Source organism: Arachis hypogaea, chromosome 13, assembly GCF_003086295.3.
Source record: "Arachis hypogaea cultivar Tifrunner chromosome 13, arahy.Tifrunner.gnm2.J5K5, whole genome shotgun sequence".
In the NCBI taxonomy this organism is placed as follows: Eukaryota; Viridiplantae; Streptophyta; class Magnoliopsida; order Fabales; family Fabaceae; genus Arachis; species Arachis hypogaea.
In genome coordinates, this window is record NC_092048.1 from 45,797,400 (window position 1) to 45,806,303 (window position 8,904).

At 36.4% G+C, this 8,904-nt stretch overlaps 1 non-coding gene across 1 annotated transcript; it reads left to right on the forward strand.

Moving 5' to 3' along the window:
* The first annotated feature begins 750 nt into the window (after positions 1–750).
* LOC112739000 (small nucleolar RNA R71) lies at positions 751–858 on the forward strand. The gene has a single exon (XR_003169943.1). It is a non-coding gene; the product is annotated as a small nucleolar RNA R71 (small nucleolar RNA).
* The last annotated feature ends 8,046 nt before the right edge of the window (positions 859–8,904 follow it).

Sequence of the window (8,904 nt, forward strand, 5' to 3'; positions counted from 1 at the left end):
CTTGCACTCTCTTTTTGGATTCTCTTCTGTATTGCTTGGGAGAGTGCTAGGAGGGAGTTCAGTAATTTTCTTACTCAGCTGACCCAATTGTGCCTCCAAATTTCTAATGGAGGACCTTGTTTCAATCATGAAACTTTGAGTGGTTTTGATTAGATCGGAGACAATGGTTGTTAAGTCAGAGGGGTTTTGCTTAGAATTCTCTGTCTGTTGCTGAGAAGATGATGGAAAAGGCTTGCTATTGCTAAACCTGTTTCTTCCACTATTATTGTTGTTGAAACCTTGTTGAGGTCTCTGTTGATCTTTCCATGAGAGATTTGGATGATTTCTCCATGAAGGATTATAGGTGTTTCCATAGGATTCTCCCATGTAATTCACCTCTTCCATTGCTGGGTTCTCAGGATCATAAGCTTCTTCTTCAGAGGAAGCTTCCTTAGTACTGCCTATTGCTGCTTGCATTCCAGACAGACTCTGAGAAATCTTATTGACTTGTTGGGTCAATATTTTATTCTGAACCAATATGGCATTTAGAGTATCAATCTTAAGGACTCCTTTCTTCTGAGTTGTCCCATTATTCACAGGATTTCTTTCAGAAGTGTACATGAATTGGTTATTTGCAACCATTTCAATGAGTTCTTGAGCTTCTGCAGGCGTCTTCTTCAGATGAAGAGATCCTCCAGCAGAGCTATCCAATAACATCTTGGATAGTTCAGACAGACAATCATAGAAGATTCCTATGATGCTCCATTCTGAAAGCATGTCAGAAGGGCACCTTCTAATCAATTGCTTGTATCTCTCCCAAGCTTCATAGAGGGATTCTCCTTCCTTCTGTCTGAAGGTTTGGACTTCCACTCTAAGCTTGCTCAGTTTTTGAGGTGGAAAGAACTTTGCCAAGAAGGCATTGACTAGCTTTTTCCAAGAGTTCAGGCTTTCCTTAGGTTGTGAATCCAACCATGTTCTAGCTCTATCTCTTACAGCAAAAGGAAAAAGCATAAGTTTATAGACTTCAGGGTCAACCCCATTGGTCTTGACAGTGTCACAGATTTGCAAGAATTCAGCTAAGAACTGATGAGGATCTTCCAATGGAAGTCCATGAAACTTGCAATTCTGTTGCATTAGAGAAACTAATTGAGGCTTAAGCTCAAAGTTGTTTGCTCCAATGGCAGGGATAGAGATGCTTCTCCCATAGAAATCAGGAGTAGGTGCAGTAAAGTCACCAAGCACCTTCCTTGCATTGTTGGCATTGTTGTTGTTTTCGGCTGCCATGGTTTCTTCTTCTTTAAAGAGTTCTGTTAGGCCCTCTAAAGAGAATTGTTCTTTAGCTTCTCTTAGCTTTCTCTTCAAGGTCCTTTCAGGTTCAGGATCAGCTTGAACAAGTATGCCTTTATCTTTGTTCCTGCTCATATGAAAGAGAAGAGAACAAGAAAGTAGGGAATCCTCTATGTCACAGTATAGAGATTCCTTGAGGTATCAGAGGAAAAGAAGAATAGAAGGAGGAGGTGGAGAAGAGGGAATTCGAACTTATCAAGAGGGATAGAGTTCGAATTGCACCTTGATGAGAAATCTTAGTCCTTTAAATAGAAGGATGTGAAAAGAGGGGAAGAGTTTTCGAAAATAAATTGAAAAGATTTTGAAATAAAAAAAAGAAATTTGAAAATTTAATTGAGATTTTCGAAAACTAAGATTGGGAAAGAAATAAAGTGATTTTTGAAAAAGATTTTGAAATTAGAAAAAAATATGATTGAAAAAAATTAATTTTAAAAAAGATGTGATTGAAAAGATATGTTTGAAAATATATGATTGAAAATCAATTTAGAAAAAGAAAATTTTTTAAAATTAAAGTTGATTACTTGACTATCAAGAAATTAAAAGATATGATTTTAAAATTTAAAGTTTGATCCTTTCTTAATAGGCAAGTAACAACTTGAAAATTTTGAAGTAAATCTTTAATTGAAGCAAGGATTTTTGAAAATAGTAAAAATAAGTATAAAATGGAAAGAAATTGATTTTGAAAGAGATATGATTGAAAAGATATGATTTGAAAAAGATTTGATTTTGAAAAATTTTGAAAACTTGAAAAAAAATGTGAATTAAAAACAAAATCTTCCCTCTAGTGTCATCCTGGCGTTAAACGCCCAGAATGGTGCCCATTCTGGCGTTTAACGCCCAAATCTCTACCTTTTTGGGCGTTAAACGCCCAGCCAGGTACCCTGGCTGGCGTTTAAACGCCAGTTTTCCTTCTTCACTGGGCGTTTTCAACGCCCAGCTTTTTCTGTTCGATTCCTCTGCTGAATGTTCTGAATCTTCAATTCTCTGTATTATTGACTTGAAAAGACACAATTTTGAAAAATATTTTTGAATTTTTAATGATGAGAAACAATCAAAATACAACTAATCTTAGGAAACTCAAATCAAACAATGCATGCAGGACACCAAACTTAAAAATTTTCATATAAGAGACACTAACAAATTGAGAATGCATATGAGAAACAACAAAACACACAAAACAAGAGAATTTAAAGATCAGAGCAATGAAATCATCAAGAACAACTTGAAGATTAATGAAGACACATGCATGTAATTTTCGAAAAATGCAAGAAAAATAGAAACATGCAATTGACACCAAACTTAAAAATTGATATTAGACTCAAACAAGAAACATAAAATATTTTTTTTTATTTTTATGGTTTTATAAATTTTTTTGTGATTTTCGAAAATTATATGAAAAAGAAAATAAAGAGAATCAAAACTTTTAATAAGAATTCCAGGAATCATGCAATGTTAGTCTAAAGCTTCAGTCTAAAAAGATTAGACATGTTTGGCCAAGCTTCAGCAGGACATTACATTCAATAGCTAAATTAATGAGAATCAATCAGCTTTTGTGATGATAAGAACATCACCTTGAAACTCTAGAATTCATTCTTAAAAATTCTGAAAAGCACCTAATCTAAGCAACAAGATGAACCGTTAGTTGTCCAAACTCGAACAATCCCCGGAAACGGTGCCAAAAACTTGGTGCACGAAATTGTGATCATCAACAATGGCGCCAAAGACTTGGAGCTCTTAAACGTGAATCACACTTTGTCACAATTCCGCACAACTAACCAGCAAGTGCACTGGGTCGTCCAAGTAATAAACCTTACGTGAGTAAGGGTCGATCCCACGGAGATTGTCGGCTTGAAGCAAGCTATGGTCATCTTGTAAATCTCATTCAGGCAGATTCAAATGGTTATGGATTTTAAAATGATGAAAATAAACATAACATAAAGATAGAGGTACTTATGTAATTCATTGGTGGATTTCAGATAAGCGTATGAAGATGCTTTGTTCCCCTTGAACCTCTGCTTTCCTATTGCCTTCTTCCAATCATTCATACTCCTTTCCATGGCAAGCTGTATGTTGGGCATCACCGTTGTCAATGGCTACAATCCCGTCCTCTCAGTGAAAATGTTCAACGCACTCTGTCACAGCACGGCTAATCATCTGTCGGTTCTCGATCATGTCGGAATAGAATCCAGTGATTCTTTTGCGTCTGTCACTAACGCCCAACACTCGCGAGTTTGAAGCTCGTCACAGTCATTCAATCCTTGAATCCTACTCGTAATACCACAGACAAGGTTTAGACTTTCCGGATTCTCAAGAATGGCCGCCAATGGATTCTAGCTTATACCACGAAGATTCTGATTAAGGAATCCAAGAGATACACACTCAATCGAAGGTAGAACGGAGGTGGTTGTCAGGCACACGTTCATAGGTGAGAATGATGATGAGTGTCACGGATCATCACATTCATTAAGTTGAAGAACAAGTGATATCTTAGAGAAGAAGTAGGCACGAATTGAATAGAAAAACAGTAGTAATTGCATTAATTTATGAGGAACAGCAGAGCTCCACACCTTAATCTATGGTGTGTAGAAACTCCACCGTTGAGAATACATAAGAACAAGGTCCAGGCATGGCCGTGAGGCCAGCCCCCAAACGTGAAAAGAACTATGAAAGTATATGAAAGGTGTCTCAAGTGTCTGAAATACAATAGCAAAAGGTCCTATTTATAGAGAACTAGTAGCCTAGGGTTACAGAAATAGGTAATTAATGCAGAAATCTTCTTCCGGGCCCACTTGGTGTGTGCTTGGGCTGAGCATTGAAGCTTTCATGTGTAGAGACTTTTCTTGGAGTTAAACGCCAGCTTTGGTGCCAGTTCGGGCGTTTAACTCCAGCTTTTGTGCCAGTTTTGGAGTTAAACGCCAGAATTATTGAGCTGACTTGGAATGCCTGTTTGGGCCATCAAATCTCGAGCAAAGTATGGACTATTATATATTGCTGGAAAGCTCAAGATGTCTACTTTCCAACGCAATTGAGAGCGCGCCAATTGGACTTCTGTAGCTCCAGAAAATCCACTTTGAGTGCAGGGAGGTCAGAATCCAACAGCAACTGCAGTCCTTTTTCAACCTCTGAATCAAATTTTTGCTCAGGTCCCTCAATTTCAGCCAGAAAATACCTGAAATCACAGAAAAACACACAAACTCATAGTAAAGTCCAGAAGAGTGATTTTTATTTAAAAACTAATAAAAACATAATAAAAATTAACTAAAATATACTAAAAACATACTAAAAACAATACCAAAAAGCGTATAAATTATCCGCTCATTACCGGCGGGGGAGTGCAGCGACGCGAAGTGAGGACCAGAGAAGATGATGACGAGTTTTAGACGTGTATTGGAAGTTACGGTAAGATTAAAAATAACCGTACGTAGTGTGAATGAGTTTAAATAATAATCCTAATTTTTTAAATTTAAAATTTGAAATTAAATAATTAATTAATGATCTGATTTTTAATTTTTATTTTATCTTCCTTTTTTAATCCTATTGTACACATTGTACACTAAAATCATTGTCTCTCCATACTTTCTGTTATTATTATTATTTGTTGTTGTTCATATTATTACTATAATTACTAATGTTACTATTATGATTACTATCATTATCGTCATGATTATTATTATCGTTTTTGTTTGTCTTGTTATCATTATTGCTTTTGAGATAAATCTTCCGGTGATTCTATATAAACCTTTCTCAAATACATTTAATTAATCACCTTTACCTTTCCTTTTCCGTCGAAATTCAACATTAACATTTAAGTCGAACTATATTTTAATCAAATATATCCAATTCACAACCTACAATTTTTTAACTAATTCATTTCAGGGACTTAGCTCCATAAACTTTCGTTCCGTCACTTTCAACATATTCGAAACTTCATCCATATATTCTACATTCCATAATTAACGTATATTCACAATTCGTATTTTATACCTTTATACAAGTTTTCAATTGCCATTTGAATAAAGTAGCGAAAACCCACCTAGATATACGTACATTATCAATCGATTCAGTACACACAACATATATATATCGCCCACGTTTTCACTAATCCAGTACCAACAAAGTGCTTATTAATAACCGGAACCAAAAGTTCACAATAATCATTTCCATTATAGTCACCACCAAACACGACATCGTTAATACAACCCTTAATACATTTAACAATATACTCAAATGTTCTTTAACTTCTTCTCGTACTAATTTATTGGTCACACTTCTACATATTTCTTTTGTCGCAATGCCTTAATGCTAACCGAATCAAAGCAATCACGACTTCCAAAAAATCTTACACTAACACGACATGTAACTCAATAACTTCACATCATTATCCCATTAACACACAGTCAAAAATGTCATATTACATACATTCATAACACATCCTCCTTTACTTATATCAAATTCAACTAATACACTGTACCACTAAATTACCTTCCTTTTGTTTACAATTTATGTTACATTTGTACCTTCTCAACCATTAAATACATACATTACAACACTGGACAATTCAAAACCATCCAACCAAAAAACCAACCAACAATTTCCCAATTTATAATGTTTATTATTTTTTATTGAACTTTGCTAGGTAGACAAAAACTTTTGTGAATAATGAACTCTAAAATTGGTCCAATAAAGTAATAAAAATACACTACATCCTCAAATTATCCACCTAAATTTTAATATTAGGATAATCATCCGCACATGTAAATTGAATATCCAATATATCTATTGTTCACATTATTTAATATTTTCATTATCTACTTATACTTTTTCTTGTCTTTATTTTCACATATAATCTTCTATCCAAAGTTCAATCACCTAATGATTCTATTTTCTTAGACCAATAATAATTGCAAAATACTAAATAATATCTACACCAGAACTGCCTTACATTTTCTTTTGTGCTTGATCCTCAACTATATCAATACGAACATTCATTTTTTTTTTACATCTGTTCATAACTACGGAAGGCGTTTTAATATGGGCCCAATTATACCACCACTGCCGACCCGAACACATAAACCCAACACTGTTAAGACAAAAAAAAATCCAACACTGTTACCAGCCATCCTTCCATGCCAGCGCCCACTCTATGCCCAGCTACCAATAACGCGGCTTTGCACAACGCTGGCAATTAAAACTAAAACGGTAAAACCTCACCGAATGATGTCTCCACCCATTACACTCCCAACATGGGCCAATCCACCTTATTGTCCACACTAGCAAACACAGCATAATTGTATCCATTCAAATATTTTAATTTACATCTCAACGGTTAAAACCTCACAGAATGTTCCTCTTCACCACCAAAACGTCTTTCTATCCGTTAATAATACAAAATGTTTTAGGAAGAATTTTAAGTGTATCAGGTATACCGGTGTTTCAATAATTTTAACTGTTAATCTTAATTATAAAAAATATATATAATATATTTATTACGTGGGTAACCTGAGATAAGTGGATTGGGCTTGAAGGCTAGGCCCAAATGTTAGAAGAAGATGGTCTCCGACTTGCTTTACGTCTGGGAGACGCCGCCCGAGCTATGAGTGTTTGGCAGAATGGAGGGTGGTACCTACAAAGACACTCCGATACCTAAGTTAGCAAGGGGGTAAGCAGGTTCAGAGAGTATTGGAACTTAGAGATACCTGAGTGTGTCAGAGTATTTATAGGTGATGATCCAATAACCACCGTTGGAGTAGTTCCACTTCTGTAGGTGGATAACCGTCCCTTTATCTTAGGGTTGTTAAGATATCTCTTCTAGAAGTGGATGAGAGATTTTAGGGGGCAGTTACCTATTTGAATGAGCGTTATTTGTCAGCTCATGTCGAACCCGACCTCCTTGGGGAGGGGCTTATGTCGAACCCGACCTCTTTCGAAGAGGTCGGCTAGGTGGTAAAGGCCAACCTTTGGGTTGGGCCTTTTTAGCTTACTTGGGCCTGGGCTATAATATTGGGCCAAGGTATGAACAGTGCCCCTACTCGAGTCCGATCTCTTAGTTATGAGTTGGATTCGAATATTGATTGAACTCGGGTTCGCTCAAGTTGGAAAACGACGTGATTTCGGTTTAAAACCGACGTGATTTTGAATTCCTCAACCGTTGCGTCTAATCAAACGTGGCGTTCGTTTGGGGTTTGGCATTTACACGTGGGGACAGTTACATTGGTAACGGTGCGTTTCTTTAATGAACGCGTAGTTTTATTGTTATGCCCCTGGTCTGTTAAAAATACTTTTTCCTCTTCTTTCTTTGTTTTCTTTCGTCTTCTCTTCTAAGTTTCTTTTTTGCTCTCTCACTTTTTTGTTCAAAAAACTTCCTTTGGTCTTTTGTTCGTGGGTACCTCAGGTCGGCTACTGGGATCCCTCCTTTTTCCAAAGAAGATTAGTTCTTCTTACCTTCCTTTACTGTCTTGGTTGTATTTGTATCGTACGCCAGGAGGGGATTTTCGGGTATTTTTTTATGCATGCTTGTTAATGTAGTAAAAAACTTTGGGATTTTCGTATCCTTCTTTCGGAGAAGTTATTTCTTTTACTGCTTGATGGCTATTTTCTTTATTTTCTCGGGAAGGACTGCCTTGTTGTTAGAATCCTATTTTTTGATGGTTTCTTTTTCTTTTGTGCTATGTAGGTTTTACTGCTTTTATCTACGCTCCCTATTTTTTGAAAATATCTTCCCGTGTTCCTGAAGCTTTGTCGCGATAGATAGATTCCTCCGTTTTATATGAGCATCCCTTAGTAGATGATGTTTTTATAACTGAACTTAGGAAGCACCATAGGATTTGTAGTGTTGATGATGACAAGCCCAAGTATGAATTAGTGGCCTCAGATCCTGAGGACCGGGTTTGTTGTGGGAGGATTACTAATTTTGATTCTCATTTTTCTTTATGTACGATTGTCTATTCACCCGCCTAGGGGTTACTTTTCCTTTCTCCGACTTCGAGGTGGAGATATTGTCTCATTGCAGGGTAGCTCCTACCCAGCTAAATCCTAACTCTTGGGGTTTCATTAAGATCTACCAACTTGTCAGCCGAGAGTTGGATTTTTTGACCTCTTTAAAGATCTTTTTCTATCTCTTTCATCTGACAAAACCATTTAGTTCTCAAAATAACAAGTAACAGTGGGTATCTTTCCGAGCTATTCAGGGTCAGAAGGTTTTTCCAATCGTTGATGAGTAGTTTCATGACTTTAAAAACCTCTTCTTTAAGGTCCAGGCTGTAGAGGGCCATCACCCTTTTTTCTTGAATGATAACAATGAACCCCGATTTCTCCTGTATTGGTTGGAGGCTTCCCCTATAAAAAAATATAGTCTAACCGATTTGGATGAGATAGAGGAGGATATTGTTGAATTTTTTTGAGAGGCTTGGGGTCGTGCTCCAAACCTGGATACCAAGAAGTTCTTTCTAGGCTCTCTGAGTTTTGTGCGGACCCAGCTAGGTAGTTTTTTTATTTATCTTGTCCTATTTGTGATATCTTCCGACTAGTATTTATATGGCTTGTATACTAATTGCTTTTGGTCTTCCTTTCAGAAATGGT